This window comes from Oncorhynchus keta, chromosome 2, assembly GCF_023373465.1.
Source record: "Oncorhynchus keta strain PuntledgeMale-10-30-2019 chromosome 2, Oket_V2, whole genome shotgun sequence".
Taxonomy (NCBI): domain Eukaryota; kingdom Metazoa; phylum Chordata; class Actinopteri; order Salmoniformes; family Salmonidae; genus Oncorhynchus; species Oncorhynchus keta.
Genome location: NC_068422.1, coordinates 76552944 through 76578238, shown reverse-complemented (window position 1 = coordinate 76578238; position 25295 = coordinate 76552944). Strand labels below are relative to the sequence as shown.

At 49.2% G+C, this 25295-nt stretch overlaps 1 protein-coding gene across 3 annotated transcripts in view; it reads right to left on the bottom strand.

Annotated features, from left to right (window-relative positions):
- Positions 1-25295, bottom strand: part of LOC118360402 (tubby protein-like) — a 114419-nt gene that overhangs the window by 73082 nt on the left and 16042 nt on the right. The gene's annotated exons all lie outside the window — the stretch shown is intronic.

Here is a 25295-nt window from a genome sequence, read left to right as displayed (position 1 = left end):
GCTGCACCAGAATCGCATGTTCTCTCTCTGCTTTATCATGGTTTGAACTATGTCCATAATTCCAGTCCATAACAATTAAGTATAATACAATACTGTAACAGTGCACACAAGATTAGCCTACTTGAGCTAGTTTGATTTATTTACCCAAGAAAGCATATAGCTAGCTAGATCTATGGGCTTTTATGTTTTTCTGTCGTGCGTAATGTGCAGTAGCCTATATCATATACAGTGCATTCAGACGCCTTACCTTTTCCCACATTTTGTTACATTTTGTTACACTTTATTCTAAAGTGGATTAAATTCACTTTTTCCCCTCATCAAGCTACACACAATACACCATAATGAAAACAGTTTTTTTTTATGTTTGCAAATGTATTAAAAAGGAATAACAGAAATACCTTATTTACTTACATAAGTATTCAGACCCTTTCCTGAGACTCGAAATTGAGCTCATTGGTATACTTTAGTAGTAGTTTTCCTGATTCACGCAGTCTCCTCTGAACAGTTGATGTTGAGATTTGTCTGTTACTATGAGACCCGAAATTGAGCTCAGGTGCATCCTGTTTCCATTGATCATCCTTGAGATGTTTCTACAACGTAATTGGAGTCCACCTGTGGTAAATTCAATTGATTGGACATGATTTGGAAAGGCACATACTGGTCTATATAAGGTCCCACAGTTGACAGTGCATGTCAGAGCAAAATCCATGCCATGAGGTCGAAGGAATTGCCCATAGAGCGCCGAGACAGGATTGTGTCGAGGCACAGACCTGGGGAAGGGTACCAAAAAATGTCTGAAGCATTGAAGGTCCCCAAGAACACAGTGGTCTCCATCATTCTTAAATGGAAGATTGGAACCACCAAGACTCTTTCTAGTGCTGGCCGCCCAGACAAACTGAACAACTGGGGGAGAAGGGCCTTGGTCAGGGAGGTGAACAAGCTCTGACAGAGCTCCAGAGTTCCTCAGTGAAGATGGGAGAACCCTCCAGAAGGACAACCATCTCTGCAGCACTCCACCAATCAGGCCTTTATGTTAGAGTGGCTGGACAGACGCCACTCCTCAGTAAAAGGCACATGGCAGCCCGCTTGGAGTTTGCCAAAAGGCACCGAAAAAACAAGATTCTATGGCCTGATGAAACCAAGATTGAACTATTTGGCCTGAATGTCAAGCGTCACATCTAGAGGAAACCTGGCACCATCCCTATGGTGAAGCATGGTGATGGCAGCATTATACTGTGGGAATGTTTTTCAGCAGCAGGGCCTGGAAAACCAATCAAGATTGAGGGATAGATGAACAGAGCAAAGTACAGAGAGATCCTTGATGAAAACCTGCTTCAAAGCACTCAGAACCTCAGATTGGGGTGAAGGTTCACCTTCCAACAAGACAACGACCCTAAGCACACAGCCAAGACAGGAGTGGCTTCAACTGTCCTTGAGTGTCCCAGCCAGAGTCCGGACTTGAACCCGAACTTCTCTGGAGAGACCTGAAAATAGCTGTACAGTGACGCTCCCCATCCAACCTGACACAGCTTGAGAGGATCTGCTGAGAAGAATGGCAGAAACTTCCCAAATACAGATTGCCAAGCTTGTAGCGTTATACCCAAGAAGACTCAAGTCTGTAATCGCTGCCAAAGGTGCTTCAACAAAATACTGAGTAAAGGGTCTGAATAGTAATGTAAATGTGATTTATTATTTGTAATACATTTGCAAAAATTTCTAAAAACCTGTTTTTGCTTAGTCATTATAGTATATTGTGTGAAGATTGATGAGGGAAAACGATTTACTCCATTTTAGAACAAGGCTGTAACGTAACAAAATGTGGAAAAAGTTAAGGAGTCCGAATTCTTTCCAAATTAAATGTATTGTAATGACCTGACTAGATCATAAATGAACAATTGTCCAGACAGAGGCTTGAGTTTACGAATTGACGGTTTATTACACCATCTTTACACAGGCTACTGTTTGGGCCGTAGCACACGCCAAATAGATGACAGATAAACCACAAGCCAATCGTGACCTTCTCTTGTGAAACCCAGACGTAAGAGAGAGAGAACAAAGGCTGAACCTGGTCTTAACTTCCAATGCTCCACCCCCCTGCCCAACCCCCCTCCACGCCACTCCGCCAACCACCAGGATGCCCGGCATCAGAACATTCCAGGCATTCCCGTGATTGGCAGATAGCAGGTTGATTGACAGGTCGGACCCCGCGAAAACCGGGTACTGGTCAGTACAACACAACCACTTCCTAGCCTAACACATAACACACAGCTGTCTGTGCGGGTCGCTACACAGCCCCCCCACCACAAAGTCCCTCGTCCCCGAGGGAACAAACAAAGTCTCTGAAGCGACCCGGAGGTCTCCTTTGCCTGCGTGGCCGTGATGGTCGCAGAGTGCCCCTCTGGGACCCAGGGGATGAAGGCAGGGATATGGGTGACAAGGAAGCGGGAACGGGTAATACAGTCCGTGGCTCTGGGGAACCACGCGGTGACACAGGGGGGGAGACAGGGGGAGTGGGCTGTCTGGAGCCTTGTCTGCGGCACCTGAGGGTGGGTGCCTGGAGAATGTCATTGCCAGAGAGGGGAATTGTGGGGGTTCCTGGGGTTTGGGGAGAAGAGGCCCCTCTGTATGGGGCTAACCTGTCCCGGTGCAGTGCCACCTTTCTCCCCTGGGAGGAAGCTGCACCCGGTACACAACCTCCCCTACCCTCTCCAGGACACTGCAGGGTCCCACCCAGTGACTGTCCAACTTGGGGCATCTGCCTTTTTTCCTTAGGGGGCTGTAGACCCAGACCAGCTCCCCAGCCACAAAGTGCCTTCCCCGGGTGTGCACGTCATAGTTCCTTTTCTGCCTCACACCTGCATTCACCAGCTGCTCTCTGGCGAAGGTGTGGGCTGTCTCCAGGCGGTCCTGGAGTCTCCGGGCATACTCCGGCCCCGGAGGAACATGAGGGCTATCCAGGGGCCGACCAACGCCATCTCCGCAGGGGTGCGGATCTCTCTCCCAGCATGAGAAGGGCAGGCGTGCAGGAAGTGGAGTCTTGGACAGCGGAGCGGCATGCCATGAGGACCATAGGCAGGTGCTTGTCCCAGTCACGCTGGTGTTTGGAAGAGACGATGGCCAGCTGCTGTCCAAGCGTTTTGTTGAAGCGCTCCACAAGGCCATCACTTTGAGGATGGAGAGGAGTAGTGCGGGTCTTGTGCATACCCAGCCTCTCACACATGGTGGCGAACACACGGGACTCAAAGTTTCTGCCTTGGTCGCTGTGGATGGCCTCTGCAGCTCCAAACCTGCTGAACATCCCCACTGTCAGGGCATCGACGATGGTCTCTGCCTCCTGGTCAGGCAGAGCATAGGCCTCGGGCCATTTTGTGAAATAGTCCATGGCCGTGAGCACCCAGCGGTTTCCACTGTCTGTGGTGGGGAACGGCCCAACTACATCCACTCCCACCCTCTCCATGGGAGCCCCCACTGGGAACTGTTGGAGCTGAGCATGAGAGCGGCCTGGGGGCCCTTTCTCGCTGTGCAGTTGTCACAGCGGCGACAAAAGTCCTCCACATCCCTCTTGTGCTGCCCCCAGTAGAAGCCCTGACGGAGACGGCGCAGTGTTTTTGTGACCCCAAAGTGTCCAGTCCCCACCCCCCATGAGTACTCTGGAGCACAGCCTCCCGCAATGCTTTTGGGACCACCACCTGCCACCTCTCCTCTCCCGTAGCTGACTCCTTCCATGCCCGCTGTAGCACGCCATCAGCCAGCCGCAGTCTCTCAAACTTCGACCACAACCCTTTGGTCGCGAGTGAGAGCGCTGTCACCTCTTCCCATGGTGGCCTCACCTGCGCCTCTACCCACTGTAGCACTGGCTGTAGGTCTGTGTCCCGTCCCTGCTGCTGCCGCCATTCAGCCACGTCGACAGTCTGCAGCTCACAGCAGACAGGCCCGCTCGCCCGACACACTGTGGCACAGACACCCTCCTCTGCCCGCAGCTCTCTCTCCCGTCCCTCTCTCCGTTCACAGTGGCGGCAGCCGTCTGCAGTACAGGGCCGACGGGACATGGCGTCGGCGTTGGAGTGGCGTGCCCCTGCACCACCGTGAAGTCATACGGCTGAAGCTCCTCCAACCAGCGTGCCACCTGCCCCTCTGGCTCTCTGAAAGACATGAGCCACTGGAGAGCAGAGTGGTCAGTCCTTACAGTAAAGGGCAGACCACCCAGGTAGTACTTGAAGTGTTTGACGGAAGCCACAACAGCCAAGAGCTCCCGCCGGGTGACACAGTAGCGGCGCTCATGTTTGTCAAATGTTTTGCTGAAGTACGCCACCACTCTCTCCCCCTCTGGCCCCACCTGGGCCAGCACCCCACCCATGCCCACATTGCTCGCGTCTGTGTCCAGGATAAAGGGCAAGGTGAGGTCAGGGGGGGCGAGCACGGGGGCCTCGATCAGTGCACGTTTGAGGGTGTTGAACGCCTCCTCACACTCCACTGTCCAAGTGAAAGCCTTGTCCTTCGGCAGCAGGCGGTTCAGTGGAGCAGCAACGCTTGAGAAGCCCCGTACAAACCTCCTGTAGTACGAGGCCAGGCCCAGGAAGCTCTTCAGCTGACGCTGGTCGGTGGGGGTGGGCCAGTCTCTGACAGCCCCTACCTTGTCCTCCATGGTGCTGATCCCCTCCTTCCCCACTCGGTGGCCCAAGAAGGACACCTCTCTCCTCATGAAGTGGCACTTCTCGGGGTGGAGCTTCAGACCTGCGGCAGCCACCCTCTCCAGCACACGCCGTAGCGCCCCCAGGGCTGACTGGAAGGAGCTGCCATGGGCCAGGATGTCATCGAGGTATACCAGACACTGCTGTCGGGGGATGCCATCCAGCACCCTGTCCATCAAACGCTCAAAAGTAGCTGGAGCGTTGCACAGGCCAAAGCACAGGACCTTGAACTGCCAGTGTCCTCTGTTAGTGGAGAACGCAGTTTTGGCTCTGGCCTCTGGGGAGAGGGGCACCTGCCAGTAGCCACTGCGGAGGTCTAGTGAGGAGAACCAGGAGGACCCCTAACCAGGTCCAGCGACTCATCGATACGTGGTATGGGGTATGAGTCCTTCCTGGTTACCTCATTCAGCCGCCTGTAGTCCGCACAGAACCTCAGCTTGCCCCCCTTCTTCGGAACCATGACGACTGGCGCCGCCCAGGGGCTGTCTGAGGGCTCAATGAAGTCTGCCCGCTGCATCTCCAACACAGCATTGTCTGCCGCCTCCTGGCGTGCCAGCGGGATACGGCGGGGACGCATCTTGATGGGTCGAGCATCACCTGTGTCGATCTCAAGCTGCACCAGATGAGTCTGACCCACCTCTTCCTCACTCAACGCAAAGCTGTCTCTGAATTCAAACAGCAACTGCCCCAACCGTTCCTGCTGCTCAGGGTCAAGACCAACACAGTTCCTCCCCCATATCTCCCTCACTGCAGACAGTGTCCTCTCCTCTCCCATCTGGGGTAGCTGGGCTGGGGGTGCGGCCCGGGCTCACAGAGGGCTGTGTCATGGAGGTAGCTGGGGAATGTAACACACCGCCGTAGGTGACAGGGGGACTGGGGAAAAGTCACACACAGCTGTGGGGGAGGGGGCGCAGCCATGAGTCTCTGCTGCTTTAACTGTTGGAGTAAAGGGTTTGTTGGGTTGAGTGAATGTGACATTAGGGGGGGCCATGGTGACTTCCGTCCCTCCCTGGAAGCTCAGTGTGCCCCTATTTTGGTCTAACTGGCAGCCTGTGCTCCTAAGAAAGTCCAACCCCAGGATACAAGGGTCCCGCACAGCCGCCACCCACACAGGATGACGCACAGTCCTGCCCCCTACTGTCAGAGTCATTATTCCCTTCCCTTTCACGGGTGCCAGCTCACCTGTGACTGTGCGGAGCTGCACAGTTGTAGGCTCACACTGAGTCCAACCTGGCACAATATCTGGCCTCACCAGGGTTACTGTGGACCCAGTGTCCACCAGGGCGGAGCAGGGCACCCCCTCCACAGTGACAGGGACATGACAAAAGTCCCCAACACAGGTCCGGCCCACCACAACAACAGGCTCCATCCGCTTGCCCTCGTCTGCTTCTGGGGGAAGTGGAGCCTTGCTTCCCCGTCTGTGCCGGTGGGCTCCTCCTGAAGATGATGGTGGTTGGGATAGAAAGCCAGGGGTCCGCACTACCCGGTCTATGCGGACCCCGAGCCGTTTCCCTGAGCTCTGGGGGACATGGGGCAATCTCGGCGCAGATGGCCTGGCTGGCCACAACCCCAGCAGACCCTGGGACCAGGGCGTGTGTTTCGTTCCGCCTGTAGCGACACAGCACGAATGAGTTTTGTCATTCCGGCCACCCAAGCAGGCTTTTCCGGCTCCGGGCTGCTCTGCCCCCCAGCTCGCACAGAGGGTGTGTCTCCCTGCACCCCCACCAAAGCCCCAGCTGAAGCCCCAGCCCACACCAGCTCCCTCTCCAAAGCCATCTCCAAGGCTGTCTGCAATGACTCAGGATGAGCCAGCTGGGTCTGTATGCGCAGCTCCGTAGGAGAGAGCGCCTGTATGAACTGGTCCCGTGCTAGCTCGCTCTGCACGGAGGGGGCATGTGAGCATATGCCCTCTGAGAGAGGCTCTCAATGTCATTAGCTAGCACCCGTAGAGGCTCTCCAGGCTGCCTGCGTCTATTACTCAGTTCGGAGCGCAGTAGCCCGGGCTGTACACACTGTCCATAGCGCCTCCTCAGTGCTCCCACTAAAGCCCCATAATCATGCCTGTCCTCGGGGCTAATCAATATCAAACAGGCCAGAGCTTCATCCGTGAGGCATAAAGCCAACTGCAGTGCCCTTTCTTCATCCGACCACCCCCTAAAATGAGCTAACAGTTCAAACTGAGCATGAAAAGCTTCCCAATCCGCCTTACCGGAATACTTCGGGGTCTTAACAGATACGGACGCAGCCGGGAACTGGGCGCCGCCATGTTTGTTTACATCCTGAGCCCCAGATTCCTCGTCACGCCGCGTCGACGTCACCACTTCGGTCCGCCCACCAGAATCCGCGCGAAATACATTCGACGAAGCACTCATGCCCGCTTCAGCCGCCATCGCTCTAACGTCCTCCCTCAAGCGGCCTCTGCGCTCCGACGCCCTGGCGATCTCCTCAGACAGAGCCCCCGACGTCCATTCACACGCACCTCCTTGGCCATAATCGTCCCCTACCTCCACCTTCACTTTCGGATTCCCTCGAAGCATTTTCAATTCCCGTTCTCACCTACGGTAGCTAGCCACATTAGTCAGCTAGCTAGCTGGCTAACTTGTATCAACGTTTTTACTTCTGACACCAATGTAATGACCTGACTAGATCATAAATGAACAATTGTCCAGACAGAGGCTTGAGTTTACGAATTGACGGTTTATTACACCAACTTTACACAGGCTACTGTTGGGCCGTAGCACACGCCAAATAGATGACAGATAACCCACAAGCCAATCGTGACCTTCTCTTGTGAAACCCAGACGTAAGAGAGAGAGAACAAAGGCTGAACCTGGTCTTAACTTCCAATGCTCCACCCCCCTGCCCAACCCCCCTCCACGCCACTCCGCCAACCACCAGGATGCCCGGCATCAGAACATTCCAGGCATTCCCGTGATTGGCAGATAGCAGGTTGATTGACAGGTCTGACCCCGCGAACACCGGGTACTGGTCAGTACAACACAACCACCTCCTAGCCTAACACATAACACACAGCTGTCTGTGCGGGTCGCTACAGTATGTATTGGATTATGGCACAATCATTTGGGCTTGGCCTCATTAAAGTTCTTCAATGTATGGCCCATCAGGCTCAGGTAGCATCAGGCTGTGAGTAGGTAGGTAACCAGTCTAAATGCCTATCGCCCTGTAGCAATCATATCTTTAGCCATAAAAGGCTTTGAAAGGCTGGTCATGGCTCACATCGACACCATCATCCCAGAATTCTGGACCCACCCCAATTCTGGACCCATGCAAAAGACTGCAGGTGTCACAGTAATTTACCGTTAACATAAACATGTTTAGCATCTCCAGGCCTTCACTTACACAAGCCGCTGATGCGCGCATTTGGAACATCTACATTTTAAAAAGTTCCAGATTGAAAACTTGAATTCGGCCCTAATTAATCGGCCATTCCGATTAATCGGTCGACCTCTACTACAAAGGGTAGTGTGTATGGCCAAGTACATCACTGGGGCCAAGCTTCCTGCCATCCAGGACCTCTATACCAGGCAGTGTCAGAGGAAGGCCCTAAAAATTGCCAAAGATTCCAGCCACCCTAGTCATAGACTGTTCTTTCTGCTACCGCACGGCAAGCGGTACCGGAGCGCCAAGTCTAGGTCTAAGAGGCTTCGAAACAGCTTCTACCCCCAAGCCATAAGACTACTGAACATCTAATCAAATGGCTACCCTGACTATTTGCATTTACCCTTTTTATTTGACTCTCTTACACTGGCTCTATGCACACTTAATGGACTCTACCCCCCCCACACACACACACACCCTACACAGACACCCAAACACACACACTACATACACTCACACACAATTTACATTGACACCCCTTCCCTCCCTTTTGTACACTGCAGCTACTCACTGTTTATCATCTATGCATAGTCACTTCACTCCCACCTACATGTACAAATTACCTCAACTAACCTGTACCCCCGCATACTGACTCGACTCGGTATATAGCCTTATTGTTATTCTTATTGTGTTACATTTTTTTTAGTCTACTTGGTAAATATTTTCTTAACTCTTCTTGAACTGCACTGTTGGTTAAGGGCTTGTAGTACGTAAGCATTTCTACGGTAAAGTCTACATTTGTTGTATTCGGCGCATGAGACAAAGTTTGATTGATTTGACACACTCTTCACATACGCTGCTGCTACACTGTTTATTGCCTAGTCACCTTTACCTCTACCTAGATATTACCTCAACTACCTCGTACCCCTGCACATTGACTCAGTACCAGTACTTATATATAGTCTTGTTATTTTATTGTGATACAATTTCCTATTTATTTTTTTGCAAATTTGTCTTACTTTTTAACTCTGCATTGTTGGGAAAAGGCTCGTAAGTAAGCATTTTACAGTAAAGTCTACACCTGTTGTATTCGGAGTATGTGACAAATAAAATGTGATTTGATGTCACTGCACCAAATGTCAAGTCTGGCATTATTGCTTCCCACCACTACACAATGGCCACAAACTATACTGTGGTCTGTAGTATGTTTCGTGGAGCCATTAATCCATCAGAATCAATGGTGTTTTCAACCACATGGGATAAATGAGCACACTAGGAAAAGCTCAAATCGGTTTGTCTATTTTTGAAAGGAGGGGTCATGTAGAACCTAAGCAACCGTTTCAACGATGAAGGATCAGCTTGGTCAGTCAATCCCACCCAATGGTGATGGATGGCTATTGCTTTTTATAGACTTATTTTTACTCTGCAACACAGATCAAAGCAATGGTAACACTAATAACATACTTCCTATCTCCCTCTTCCCTAGATAGAACTAGGCTGGGGTTGTGCTCACCTGCACAACCCCCCTTCTATTCATATGCAAAAAATGCTTCAGGATAATGTGATCTATTATTATTATTATTATTATTATTATTATTATCTATAGCAATGTGTTCCATAGACCTTTGCCTCCAGGTCCTCCCCAGGAACACACAGCAGGAGAGAGAGAGAAAGAGAGATACAGAGAAAGAGATAAAGCGAGCACCCACACTTCACTCTTCTTTGTTGATAAATCCCCCCCACAGAGCAGGCTTTTACTGGGGCTTTGCATGAGACCATAACAGTACTGGCACAATGGGTGGGTGATACTGTACAGATGAACAGAGTCCTACAGCTAAGAATATTCCTCCATCATCAGAGTAATGCCAATACGACCCCATCACCTGCAGAATACATGTAGAAAATCTATCAGTTACTGTAGCCAACCACATCTCCCTGTACTAACACTGATCAGCATGTTGCAGCGCGTGGTGTGAGTGTGTCGGCCAGGAAGGCCCCTGTGCTCTCTCAGCCACTAAGCAGCATGGGAGCAGGAAGCACAACCAGCAGGCTAGGCCTGAACGACAGTGTGTTTAGCAGGCCTGCGTGGGCAGAGTGGAGACATGAAGCGAAGAGAGGCTCACTTTTATTAGAGGACGTTAATCTAGTTTTGCAGTCATGATTACCAGTCAGAACTTGGGCCCGCAGACTACACACACACGCAAACACATAAAACGTGCACACCCACACCAGACACCCTATATCAACACAGCCCCCCCCCCTACCTCATCTCTCAGTGCCAAACAGAAACATGCATAAAACATGATTTGGATTAGGAAATGTCAGGCTGGATGAAACAGTGTCCCAGTGAGGCTGGAGATGGACTGCCTCTACTCCCAACAGTTCCTTGGATAATTCCAGGGATACTTACTGCAACAGGATACATAATAACAGGGATATACAGAGAAAACCAAGGATGTGGAGCAAACAACAGGTATTGTTGCTAAGGATGGCAGGTGCAAATGTTTGATTCCTCAATTTGTTAGATTCTGCAGCTTCGCTGAAGCAGGTACAAAGGTTGGATTCTCAGGGTTCATTTCTGGGTTGTTTTTGACACTAGTTTGAGTAGATCAAGCAGTCTGTTGTTTCAGAGACAAGGTACAGCTAGTTCTCTTATCACCAGCCACCACCTCAGCCAATCACGGGGTGCATCTCACACGCAGACAGACAGATTGCTGCTCCAGATCACACTCACACCCCACGCCCTGCAGACAGACAGATGGGGGTGTAAAAACGAGAGTGCCATCTTGACAAGTGGAATCCAGTATCTCTGCCCTATGTCTATCTTTAGAGGGCATTACGTGAACATCTCACACTTTCTCAGCTGATGCAGACATTTCCATTCCCATTGTTTCATCGTCGTGGGTTTCCAATTTCCCTATAATCTTTCTCCAGAACTGAACCAGTCTACATCACATTCTAAATGGGAAATCTACTAACGTCTGGGGAACCAACAGGGAAGAAACACCACAAATTACATGGATGTCGACTGACCACCATCTTCTTTCTCAGATGGGAGAGAAACAGGCAAAAGTCTACAAAAGAGTGAACGGTACATCTTCAACTTGGTGGATAAAATGTTTGATACATTTATTTCTGTTGTAACTGTTAATTTGTTTTATCTCATGTCAACACACCCTTGCTGAACATTTATTCAGATATTTATGTAAACAAAACTCATATTTCATTATTTTATAAAGTCCTAACTTCCCGTTGGAGAGGATTACGCACAAGATGCTTTTTCCTAGTTATGTAGCAGCAGTTTCCATGGTAGCAAACAATGTTGCATGGTTGTTAAGGCAATGTCATTAAATATGAGACACCCATAGATAATATGAAGATAAATACTTAATTCTACTCTCACAGACTATCAAATCGTGACCGTCTTACATTAGGCCAAATGACGCTCTCTATTTAGTAAGACTGAAGGAATAGTGTGTATGTTGTTAGTCATAATGTTCTTCTTTTCGTCATTATGAATTCCAGTGATGTTAGAAATGTAGAAATTCTACAAATGTGAGGCATACTTCCATTAAGGTAAAACATCAGTTCAGAAAACCTGCCTGCAGCAAAACCTCTCCACACCTCTAGCACCATCTAGTGAAAAACTACAGCGGCAACTCCAACAGAAAAGGACAGACCCTAGGAGATTCTCAATTTGGTTTCCTAACTCATTCGTCTTCTGTCCTCTCCTCTGCTCTTTTTGAAAAAGGTCAAAGGTAATCGAGGAGAGGAGGAAACGTGGAAACAAATGCGCCTGCAGGAAATGAGACTCCTCCACTCGCGCGTAATCATGCAAATGAAGGGGTGGAATCCAACAATAAATGTGTAAAGTAATAAAAGAATATGTTTAGCTAGTTGTGCAAGATATTTTAGAGATAAAATCGTTATGCTACTTATCATGTTAAATGTTTGTATACTTTCTCATTTGAGAAAACAACAGCTGATTTAAAGGGTGTGTGGCTAATTATAAAAGACTTCCGCGCTACCTGCCATGAGGATACTCTTGTGCATCCTCTGACGAAGTAGATAATGGAGGAGGGGAGCAGCCTCCTTCAGTCGCCTACCAACGAATTAACACTCTCCTCGACCACTTATTGATTTCCGAGTCAAGGAGGGGAGAGGACGGAGGAGGCGAGGAGTGGACGGTATTTTATCCAAATGTGAATCTCCCCCTGGCTGTGTGTCTGTCCGCTCCATGATCATGCAATCATCCCATACATCATTTAATTAAAAGGCAGTAAATGAACTGACGTCGTCTTTTCTCCATGTCTTTAGACAGCTTAGCTGCGCTCGGTTGCTCGTGACCATGGCAACCACAGACTACCCTGACACCTAGTGGTAGTCCGCCCAAAACAGATACTGCACCAAGCAATACGTCAACCGCAATACTGCACACATCACATAATACCATAACCTAAGTGATTCATTACATCTTATTCATGTTATGATGTGACTGGAATTAAGTTAATGTAATGGTATCAAACAGAAGGAAATCATGTGTTTTATTTGATTTATTTTTATTTTTTATTTCACCTTTATTTAACCAGGTAGGCAAGTTGAGAACAAGTTCTCATTTACAATTGCGACCTGGCCAAGATAAAGCAAAGCAGTCCGACACATACAACAACACAGAGTTACACATGGAGTAAAACAAACATACAGTCAATAATACAGTATAAACAAGTCTATATACAATGTGAGCAAATTAGGTGAGAAGGGAGGTAAAGGCAAAAAAGGCCATGGTGGCAAAGTAAATACAATATAGCAAGTAAAACACTGGAATGGTAGTTTTGCAATGGAAGAATGTGCAAAGTAGAAATAAAAATAATGGGGTGCAAAGGAGCAAAGTAAATAAATTAATTAAATACAGTTGGGAAAGAGGTAGTTGTTTGGGCTAAATTATAGGTGGGCTATGTACAGGTGCAGTAATCTGTAAGATGCTCTGACAGTTGGTGCTTAAAGCTAGTGAGGGAGTTAAGTGTTTCCAGTTTCAGAGATTTTTGTAGTTCGTTCCAGTCATTGGCAGCAGAGAACTGGAAGGAGAGGCGGCCAAAGAAAGAATTGGTTTTGGGGGTGATGATGTTGATGTTTGTTGACACCATTCCATTCATTCCGTTCCGTCCTCCCCTATTAAGGTGCCACCAGCCGCCTGTGATAGAGACTGACATACAAGCAAATATCTCGTAGGCTACTTTGCTACAATTCATGATGATGAACTGAGGGAAAGATAAGGGTAAGATTATTTTCTTGACTACTAGCAGGTGATCATAAACTGAACTCACTCAGGTTCATACAAGAGTATAAGAGGTCTATCATAATTGACATTTCTGTTAAGAATATCCTCCTACCCATGATACTGTAGATAACAAATTTACTCAGCATTCTACCCTGACACAGTGGTAGTTTATGGCCGCTATACTACCAAATTCAACTTGCACATGTGCTTATTCCCTTCCGCCACAGGAGGGAACACAAACACCAGGAAGTTAGAGAATCATGTGATCCACTCCAGACATTGTTCCATCATCACATGGTGGTGCTGTTCAGCATCATACTGTATATGACCAGAGATGTATTGTCGTACTCCCTCAATCACTTGGTATGGACTATTCTGATTTAGTCACTACAACATCTTGAAAATATGATGCTTTTAAAGTCATTGAGCTTTTGAACAACAACATGTGGTATCCTTCACCAGAATCTGGGAGACTTTCACCACCATTTCAAGGGATGTTTGGATCAACGATCTCAGAATAGGAGTGCTGATCTGGGTTGACCACATAACCTTTTTTATTGTGATGTAAAAAGCAAAACTGATATAAATCAGCACTCGTCACTCAGAGACACTTGATACACACGGTCTCTGTCTTTTAGAAGTGTTCTGTCCAAAAGTCCATTCGCATGCTCTGACCAGGATGACATAACATATACTGTCTGGTGAAGGGTGATGACTCTATGCAACATCATGAGTCTATCACTGTAATCTTTAGAATTCCCTCCCTCTAACCTCTAAGTTAATCAGTTCCTTTCAATGTAATCATTTTCTTCTGGTACATAACACATCATCTGTCTCAATGATTACACAAATGCCTGTTTACATGTGATTATATAATGCCACAAGACAGTATGCATGGACATGCTTGGACTGATTACATTTTAGCAGATGTTCTTATCCAGAGCAACTTACAGTCATTGCATTCAACTGAGGTAGTAGGTATGACAAACACATATCACAACCATTTCAAGTAAAACCATCCTCAAAAACAGCAGCTATCACATCTTCCACACAGCCATTTCAGATGAAGAATAAGTGATGTATTTTGCTTTCAATGGTGTGAAGTAATGCATCTATAAACCAACCACCTTTGGAACAGGAAAGTCCTCTGTGATAAGTAATCATGGCCATTATCAAAATAGGGGATTTTAAATATTACTTGTTGTCACTTCAGATCTTCGGCTCTCTCGCACTGCCATATTAATTATTAATAGTAAATGCAGCATGAAATCCTGCTGCCAATAGATTCCATACACAGCATGCAGACAGAGGTATAGAGTATCAGAAACAGTAAGAGAGAGACCAAGAGAGAGAGGAAGAGAACGAGGAGAGGGCTTAGCAAGTTTCCACATTCAGTCTGCTCTCCTCTTGAAAAAGACGGGGAAAGTAATTATGCAGCACATACAATTTAATGTCAGTGGATCCTCCTGTCAATTTCCCTATTCCACTATCACTGTTCACCATAGCAACAGGCTCCATGGGTAGAAGGAGGAGGTGGTGGAGGAGATGAAGGAGTAATATGGAGTAGGAGAGATGATACTGACCACCCAGGGTTAGGGTTCGAGAGGCCTACCACCCAGGGTTAGGGTTAGAGATGTCTACCATCCAGGGTTAGGGTTCGATAGGTCTACCACCCAGGGTTAGGGTTTGAGAGGCCTACCACCCAGGGTTAGGGTTTGAGAGGCCTACCACCCAGGGTTAGGTTTCGAGAGATCTACCATCCAGGGTTAGGGTTTGAGAGGTCTACCATCCAGGGTTAGGGTTTGAGAGGTCTACCATTCAGGGTTAGGGTTTGAGAGATCTACCATCCAGGGTTAGGGTTTGAGAGGTCTACCATCCAGGGTTAGGGTTTGAGAGGTCTACCATCCAGGGTTAGAGAGGTCTACCATGCAGGGTTAGGGTTAAAGAGGTCTACCATCCAGGGTTAGGGTTAGAGAGGTCTACCATGCAGGGTTAGGGTTAAAGAGGTCTACCATCCAGGGTTCGAGAGGTCTACCATGCAGGGTTAGGGTTAAAGAGGTCTACCATGCAGGGTTAGGGTTAAACAGGTCTACCACCCAGGGTTAGGGTTTGAGAGGTCTACCATCCAGGGTTAGGGTTAGAGAGGTCTACCACCCAGGGTTAGGGTTTGAGAGGTCTACCATCCAGGGTTAGGGTTAGAGAGGTCTACCACCCAGGGTTAGGGTTTGAGAGGTCTACCATCCACGGTTAGGGTTAAAGAGGTCTACCACCCAGGGTTAGGGTTTGAGAGGTCTACCATCCAGGGTTAGGGTTCGAGAGGTCTACCATCCAGGGTTAGGGTTAGAGAGGTCTACCATCCAGGGTTAGGGTTTGAGAGGTCTACCATCCAGGGTTAGGGTTCGAGAGGTCTACCATCCAGGGTTAGGGTTCGAGAGGTCTACCATCCAGGGTTAGGGTTTGAGAGGTCTACCATCCAGGGTTAGGGTTTGAGAGGTCTACCATCCAGGGTTAGGGTTTGAGAGGTCTACCATCCAGGGTTAGGGTTTGAGAGGTCTTCCATCCAGGGTTAGGGTTAGAGAGGTCTACCATCCAGGGTTAGAGAGGTCTACCATGCAGGGTTAGGGTTAAAGAGGTCTACCATCCAGGGTTAGAGAGGTCTACCATGCAGGGTTAGGGTTAAAGAGGTCTACCATCCAGGGTTCGACAGATCTACCATCCAGGGTTAGGGTTAAACAGGTCTACCATCCAGGGTTAGGGTTAAAGAGGTCTACCATCCAGGGTTCGAGAGGTCTACCATGCAGGGTTAGGGTTAAAGAGGTCTACCATGCAGGGTTAGGGTTAAACAGGTCTACCACCCAGGGTTAGGGTTTGAGAGGTCTACCATCCAGGGTTAGGGTTTGAGAGGTCTACCACCCAGGGTTAGGGTTTGAGAGGTCTACCATCCAGGGTTAGGGTTAGAGAGGTCTACCACCCAGGGTTAGGGTTTGAGAGGTCTACCATCCAGGGTTAGGGTTAGAGAGGTCTACCATCCAGGGTTAGGGTTAGAGAGGTCTACCATCCAGGGTTAGGGTTTGAGAGGTCTACCATCCAGGGTTAGGGTTTGAGAGGTCTACCATCCAGGGTTAGGGTTTGAGAGGTCTACCATGCAGGGTTAGGGTTTGAGAGGTCTACCATCCAGGGTTAGGGTTCGAGAGGTCTACCATCCAGGGTTAGGGTTTGAGAGGTCTACCATCCAGGGTTAGGGTTCGAGAGGTCTACCATCCAGGGTTAGGGTTTGAGAGGTCTACCATCCAGGGTTAGGGTTAGAGAGGTCTACCATCCAGGGTTAGGGTACGAGAGGTCTACCATCCAGGGTTAGGGTTTGAGAGGTCTACCATCCAGGGTTAGGGTTTGAGAGGTCTACCATCCAGGGTTAGGGTACGAGAGGTCTACCATCCAGGGTTAGGGTTTGAGAGGTCTTCCATCCAGGGTTAGGGTACGAGAGGTCTACCATCCAGGGTTAGGGTACGAGAGGTCTACTATCCAGGGTTAGGGTTAGAGAGGTCTACCATCCAGAGTTAGGGTACGAGAGGTCTACCATCCAGGGTTAGGGTTAGAGAGGTCTACCATCCAGGGTTAGGGTACAAGAGGTCTACCATCCAGGGTTAGGGTACGAGAGGTCTACTATCCAGGGTTAGGGTTAGAGAGATCTACTATCCAGGGTTAGGGTTCGAGAGGTCTACCATCCAGTGTTAGGGTACGAGAGGTCTACTATCCAGGGTTAGGATTAAAGAGGTCTACCATCCAGGGTTAGGGTACGAGAGGACTACTATCCAGGGTTAGGGTTAGAGAGGTCTACTATCCAGGGTTAGGGTTAGAGAGGTCTACTATCCAGGGTTAGAGAGGTCTACCATCTAGGGTTAGGGTTTAAGAGGTCTACCATCCAGAGTTAGGGTACGAGAGGTCTACTATCCAGGGTTAGGGTTAGAGAGGTCTACCATCCAGGGTTAGGGTACGAGTGGTCTACTATCCAGGGTTAGAGAGGTCTACCATCTAGGGTTAGGGTTAGAGAGGTCTACCATCCAGGGTTAGGGTACGAGAGGTCTACCATCCAGGGTTAGGGTTTGAGAGGTCTACCATCCAGGGTTAGGGTTTGAGAGGTCTACCATCCAGGGTTAGGGTACGAGAGGTCTACCATCCAGGGTTAGGGTTTGAGAGGTCTACCATCCAGGGTTAGGGTTTGAGAGGTCTTCCATCCAGGGTTAGGGTTTGAGAGGTCTACCATCCAGGGTTAGGGTTTGAGAGGTCTTCCATCCAGGGTTAGGGTTAGAGAGGTCTACCATCCAGAGTTAGGGTACGAGAGGTCTACTATCCAGGGTTAGGGTTTGAGAGGTCTACCATCCAGGGTTAGGGTTTGAGAGGTCTACCATCCAGGGTTAGGGTTTGAGAGGTCTTCCATCCAGGGTTAGGGTTTGAGAGGTCTACCATCCAGGGTTAGGGTTTGAGAGGTCTTCCATCCAGGGTTAGGGTTAGAGAGGTCTACCATCCAGAGTTAGGGTACGAGAGGTCTACTATCCAGGGTTAGGGTCTGAGAGGTCTACCATCCAGGGTTAGGGTTTGAGAGGTCTTCCATCCAGGGTTAGGGTTAGAGAGGTCTACCATCCAGAGTTAGGGTACGAGAGGTCTACCATCCAGGGTTAGGGTTTGAGAGGTCTTCCATCCAGGGTTAGGGTTTGAGAGGTCTTCCATCCAGGGTTAGGGTTTGAGAGGTCTTCCATCCAGGGTTAGGGTACGAGAGGTCTACCATGCAGGGTTAGGGTATGAGAGGTCTACCATCCAGGGTTAGGGTTAAAGAGGTCTACCATCCAGGGTTAGGGTTAGAGAGGTCTACCATCCAGGGTTAGGGTTTGAGAGGTCTACCATCCAGGGTTAGGGTTTGAGAGGTCTACCATGCAGGGTTAGGGTTTGAGAGGTCTACCATCCAGGGTTAGGGTTCGAGAGGTCTACCATCCAGGGTTAGGGTTTGAGAGGTCTACCATCCAGGGTTAGGGTTCGAGAGGTCTACCATCCAGGGTTAGGGTTTGAGAGGTCTACCATCCAGGGTTAGGGTTAGAGAGGTCTACCATCCAGGGTTAGGGTACGAGAGGTCTACCATCCAGGGTTAGGGTTTGAGAGGTCTACCATCCAGGGTTAGGGTTTGAGAGGTCTACCATCCAGGGTTAGGGTACGAGAGGTCTACCATCCAGGGTTAGGGTTTGAGAGGTCTTCCATCCAGGGTTAGGGTACGAGAGGTCTACCATCCAGGGTTAGGGTTACGAGAGGTCTACTATCCAGGGTTAGGGTTAGAGAGGTCTACCATCCAGAGTTAGGGTATCCAGGGTTAGAGAGGTCTACCATCCAGGGTTAGGGTTAGGGTTAGAGGTCTACCATCCAGGGTTAGGGTACAAGAGGTCTACCATCCAGGGTTAGGGTACGAGAGGTCTACTATCCAGGGTTAGGGTTAGAGAGATCTACTATCCAGGGTTAGGGTTCGAGAGGTCTACCATCCAGGGTTAGGGTTACGAGAGGTCTACTATCCAGGGTTAGGATTAAAGAGGTCTACCATCCAGGGTTAGGGTACGAGAGGACTACTATCCAGGGTTAGGGTTAGAGAGGTCTACTATCCAGGGTTAGGGTTAGAGAGAACTACTATCCAGGGTTAGAGAGGTCTACCATCTAGGGTTAGGGTTAGAGAGGTCTACCATCCAGGGTTAGGGTACGAGAGGTCTACCATCCAGGGTTAGGGTTTGAGAGGTCTACCATCCAGGGTTAGGGTTTGAGAGGTCTACCATCCAGGGTTAGGGTCTACCATCCAGGGTTAGGGTTTGAGAGGTCTACCATCCAGGGTTAGGGTTTGGGTTAGGGGTCTACCATCCAGGGTTAGGGTACGAGAGGTCTACTATCCAGGGTTAGGGTCTGAGAGGTCTACCATCCAGGGTTAGGGTTAGAGAGGTCTACTATCCAGGGTTAGGGTCTGAGAGGTCTACTATCCAGGGTTAGGGTCTGAGAGGTCTACCATCCAGGGTTAGGGTTAGAGAGGTCTACCATCCAGAGTTAGGGTACGAGAGGTCTACCATCCAGGGTTAGGGTTTGAGAGGTCTACCATCCAGGGTTAGGGTTTGAGAGGTCTTCCATCCAGGGTTAGGGTTTGAGAGGTCTTCCATCCAGGGTTAGGGTACGAGAGGTCTACCATCCAGGGTTAGGGTTAGAGAGGTCTACTATCCAGGGTTAGGGTTAGAGAGAACTACTATCCAGGGTTAGAGGTCTACCATCTAGGGTTAGGGTCTACTATCCAGGGTTAGAGGTCTACCATCCAGAGTTAGGGTACGAGAGGTCTACTATCCAGGGTTAGGGTTAGAGAGGTCTACCATCCAGGGTTAGGGTACGAGAGGTCTACTATCCAGGGTTAGAGAGGTCTACCATCTAGGGTTAGGGTTAGAGAGGTCTACCATCCAGGGTTAGGGTACGAGAGGTCTACCATCCAGGGTTAGGGTTTGAGAGGTCTACCATCCAGGGTTAGGGTTTGAGAGGTCTACCATCCAGGGTTAGGGTTTGAGAGGTCTACCATCCAGGGTTAGGGTTTGAGAGGTCTACCATCCAGGGTTAGGGTCTGAGAGGTCTACTATCCAGGGTTAGGGTCTGAGAGGTCTACCATCCAGGGTTAGGGTTAGAGAGGTCTACTATCCAGGGTTAGGGTCTGAGAGGTCTACTATCCAGGGTTAGGGTCTGAGAGGTCTACCATCCAGGGTTAGGGTTAGAGAGGTCTACCATCCAGAGTTAGGGTACGAGAGGTCTACCATCCAGGGTTAGGGTTTGAGAGGTCTACCATCCAGGGTTAGGGTTTGAGAGGTCTTCCATCCAGGGTTAGGGTTTGAGAGGTCTTCCATCCAGGGTTAGGGTACGAGAGGTCTACCATCCAGGGTTAGGGTACGAGAGGTCTACTATCCAGGGTTAGGGTTAGAGAGGTCTACCATCCAGAGTTAGGGTACGAGAGGTCTACCATCCAGGGTTAGGGTTAGAGAGGTCTACCATCCAGGGTTAGGGTACAAGAGGTCTACCATCCAGGGTTAGGGTACGAGAGGTCTACTATCCAGGGTTAGGGTTAGAGAGATCTACTATCCAGGGTTAGGGTTCGAGAGGTCTACCATCCAGGGTTAGGGTACGAGAGGTCTACTATCCAGGGTTAGGATTAAAGAGGTCTACCATCCAGGGTTAGGGTACGAGAGGACTACTATCCAGGGTTAGGGTTAGAGAGGTCTACTATCCAGGGTTAGGGTTAGAGAGGTCTACTATCCAGGGTTAGAGAGGTCTACCATCTAGGGTTAGGGTTTGAGAGGTCTACCATCCAGAGTTAGGGTACGAGAGGTCTACTATCCAGGGTTAGGGTTAGAGAGGTCTACCATCCAGGGTTAGGGTACGAGAGGTCTACTATCCAGGGTTAGAGAGGTCTACCATCTAGGGTTAGGGTTAGAGAGGTCTACCATCCAGGGTTAGGGTACGAGAGGTCTACCATCCAGGGTTAGGGTTTGAGAGGTCTACCATCCAGGGTTAGGGTTTGAGAGGTCTACCATCCAGGGTTAGGGTACGAGAGGTCTACCATCCAGGGTTAGGGTTTGAGAGGTCTACCATCCAGGGTTAGGGTTTGAGAGGTCTTCCATCCAGGGTTAGGGTTTGAGAGGTCTACCATCCAGGGTTAGGGTTTGAGAGGTCTTCCATCCAGGGTTAGGGTTAGAGAGGTCTACCATCCAGAGTTAGGGTACGAGAGGTCTACTATCCAGGGTTAGGGTCTGAGAGGTCTACCATCCAGGGTTAGGGTTTGAGAGGTCTTCCATCCAGGGTTAGGGTTAGAGAGGTCTACCATCCAGAGTTAGGGTACGAGAGGTCTACCATCCAGGGTTAGGGTTTGAGAGGTCTACCATCCAGGGTTAGGGTTTGAGAGGTCTTCCATCCAGGGTTAGGGTTAGAGAGGTCTTCCATCCAGGGTTAGGGTTAGAGAGGTCTACCATCCAGGGTTAGGGTTAGAGAGGTCTACCATCCAGAGTTAGGGTATGAGAGGTCTACCATCCAGGGTTAGGGTTAGAGAGGTCTACCATCCAGGGTTAGGGTACAAGAGGTCTACCATCCAGGGTTAGGGTACGAGAGGTCTACTATCCAGGGTTAGGGTTAGAGAGATCTACTATCCAGGGTTAGGGTTCGAGAGGTCTACCATCCAGGGTTAGGGTACGAGAGGTCTACTATCCAGGGTTAGGATTAAAGAGGTCTACCATCCAGGGTTAGGGTACGAGAGGACTACTATCCAGGGTTAGGGTTAGAGAGGTCTACTATCCAGGGTTAGAGAGGTCTACTATCCAGGGTTAGAGAGGTCTACCATCTAGGGTTAGGGTTTGAGAGGTCTACCATCCAGGGTTAGGGTACGAGAGGTCTACTATCCAGGGTTAGAGAGGTCTACCATCTAGGGTTAGGGTTAGAGAGGTCTACCATCCAGGGTTAGGGTACGAGAGGTCTACCATCCAGGGTTAGGGTTTGAGAGGTCTACCATCCAGGGTTAGGGTTTGAGAGGTCTACCATCCAGGGTTAGGGTACGAGAGGTCTACCATCCAGGGTTAGGGTTTGAGAGGTCTACCATCCAGGGTTAGGGTTTGAGAGGTCTTCCATCCAGGGTTAGGGTTTGAGAGGTCTACCATCCAGGGTTAGGGTTTGAGAGGTCTTCCATCCAGGGTTAGGGTTAGAGAGTCTACCATCCAGAGTTAGGGTACGAGAGGTCTACTATCCAGGGTTAGGGTCTGAGAGGTCTACCATCCAGGGTTAGGGTTTGAGAGGTCTTCCATCCAGGGTTAGGGTTAGAGAGGTCTACCATCCAGAGTTAGGGTACGAGAGGTCTACCATCCAGGGTTAGGGTTTGAGAGGTCTACCATCCAGGGTTAGGGTTTGAGAGGTCTTCCATCCAGGGTTAGGGTTAGAGAGGTCTACCATCCAGAGTTAGGGTACGAGAGGTCTACTATCCAGGGTTAGGGTTTGAGAGGTCTACCATCCAGGGTTAGGGTTTGAGAGGTCTACCATCCAGGGTTAGGGTTTGAGAGGTCTTCCATCCAGGGTTAGGGTTAGAGAGGTCTACCATCCAGGGTTAGTGTTTGAGAGGTCTACCATCCAGGGTTAGGGTTTGAGAGGTCTACCATCCAGGGTTAGGGTTAGAGAGGTCTACCATCCAGGGTTAGGGTTAGAGAGGTCTACCATCCAGGGTTAGGGTACGAGAGGTCTACCATCCAGGGTTAGGGTACGAGAGGTCTACCATCCAGGGTTAGGGTACGAGAGGTCTACCATCCAGGGTTAGGGTTTGAGAGGTCTTCCATCCAGGGTTAGGGTTTGAGAGGTCTTCCATCCAGGGTTAGGGTACGAGAGGTCTACCATCCAGGGTTAGGGTACGAGAGGTCTACTATCCAGGGTTAGGGTTAGAGAGGTCTACCATCCAGGGTTAGGGTTAGAGAGGTCTACCATCCAGGGTTAGGGTTAGAGAGGTCTACCATCCAGGGTTAGGGTACGAGAGGTCTACCATCCAGGGTTAGGGTACGAGAGGTCTACTATCCAGGGTTAGGGTTAGAGAGATCTACTATCCAGGGTTAGGGTTCGAGAGGTCTACCATCCAGGGTTAGGGTACGAGAGGTCTACTATCCAGGGTTAGGATTAAAGAGGTCTACCATCCAGGGTTAGGGTACGAGAGGACTACTATCCAGGGTTAGGGTTAGAGAGGTCTACTATCCAGGGTTAGGGTTAGAGAGGTCTACCATCTAGGGTTAGAGAGGTCTACCATCCAGAGTTAGGGTACGAGAGGTCTACTATCCAGGGTTAGGGTTAGAGAGGTCTACCATCCAGGGTTAGGGTACGAGAGGTCTACTATCCAGGGTTAGAGAGGTCTACCATCTAGGGTTAGGGTTAGAGAGGTCTACCATCCAGGGTTAGGGTTCGAGGTCTTCCATGCAGGGTTAGGGTTAGAGAGGTCTACCATCCAGGGTTAGGGTACGAGAGGTCTACTATCCAGGTTTAGGGTTAGAGAGGTCTACCATCCAGGGTTAGGGTACGAGAGGTCTACTATCCAGGTTTAGGGTTAGAGAGGTCTACCATCCAGGGTTAGGATTAAAGAGGCCTACAGTTCAGCAACAGGGTCTGAATTGGTGTATGTCTGCTCCTGCGCCCCTGAAATCTCTCATGAGAAATACCTGATAACTGATTATGTGTGGTAGGCTGGTAGCACGTAGCTGTGTGTGTGTGTGTGTGTGTGTGCATGCATTTGTGTGTGTGTGTGTGTGCGTGTGTGTGCATGCATGCATTTGTGTGTGTGTGTGCGCGTGTGTGTGCATGCATGCATTTGTGTGTGTGTGTGTGTGTGAGTCAGGCAGCGTCTGTCAGGTACAGCAGGCAGTACCACTAACTCACCCTCTCACTCATCTCCAGTCAGATAGGGTAAATAGAGCACATCACATGCTGTGTTATTGGGAGAATAAAGGAGAGCAACAGATGGCTGCTTTGTGATGCTTCAGAGGCAGAAGAAGATAAGATTGGGTCTCAGCTCTACTGAGGTGAGAGTTCTGTTGTTCTCTGTTCATCTACACTGGCTGCACATATCTGGAGTTCTCTACTGTTGCACTGTGGAACCAGTGACTGTAGTGTTGTCACAGTGGGGAAAGAACCTTCTATACAAACACGCTTTCTCACTCACACTCACATAAATGACAGACAATGCAGAAGAAAAGATCCTAGGTCCACTGAGAAATCTGCTTCACTCTATTTCCTAACATTACTCATGCCAGACTGTGAAGTCTACCACTAACGTTGTTATAGAGGATGAGGAAACCTTCTATTAAATAAGGAGATATTATTTGATAAAGTTGCACCAACACAGTTAGCTTCATCTTCATTTAAATACCTCCATGTCTGCTGTGTGTCTCAGACCATTTCCTCCCTCGGGGACATTAAAGTTCCTATTTTAGGAAGGGAAGAAAACAAGACAAAAGGTGAACACAGGAAACCACACGCCCCCAGGGAGAACAGGCGCTCTCTTTCTCTCTCTCTGGTGTCAGTCAGAGTCCCTCTGAAACAGAGTGTGATGTAAATCTGTCCTTCTGAAAAGGCCTCATCTCATCATGTATCAGTCACCCATAGGCTGCTGTAGGACTAAATCTCAGCAGACCCAGGGAGGCAATAATGTAGGCAGGACAGATTTACTGTTATCACGCTAAATAATAACCCACCCCATGAGAGAGGTGAATAACTCTGTCTTTCTGAGGTTTTTATTACTTTTATGAATGAAAGCAACAGATTTAAAGCGAACATGATATAACACAAGGAAATGGATGCAACCAGCTGCAATTGATGCATCTACGATACTGTACAAAGCATGTATTTAATTTTATGAAAATAAAATGGATATAAAATAGAATGTTGTCATTTTTAATATTCTTCCACTACCAACCATTACTACTGACCTGAATGTTCTGTTGGACCAGGGGATAGCACACAGGTGCATCAGGGCACAACTGGGTTGTCATGTGTGCACTCTGCATCAAAGTCTTCTTACACTTGGAGGTAATGCAGTACACTGCTGAGTGTGCTATCTGACAATAATGTGTTGTTACGTGGTGGCTAACCTACTGCCTCACCTGGTTAAAGACAGGCGTGTGCAGCTCAGGCTTTCAAATAGGGCTCCTGGGACATCCTCATTGGGGCAGCAGGTAGCGTTGTGGTTAGAGCATTGGGCCAGTAACCGAAAGGTTGATGGAGCGAATCACCGAGCTGACAAGTAAAAATCTGTCGTTTTACCCCTGAGCAAGGCCGTTAACCCACTGTTCCCCGGGCGCCGGAAGACGTGGATGTCGATTAAGGCAGCCCCCCGCACCTCTCTAATTCAGAGGGGTTGGGTTAAATGCAGAAGACACATTTCAGTTGAAGGCATTCAGTTGTACAACTGACTAGGT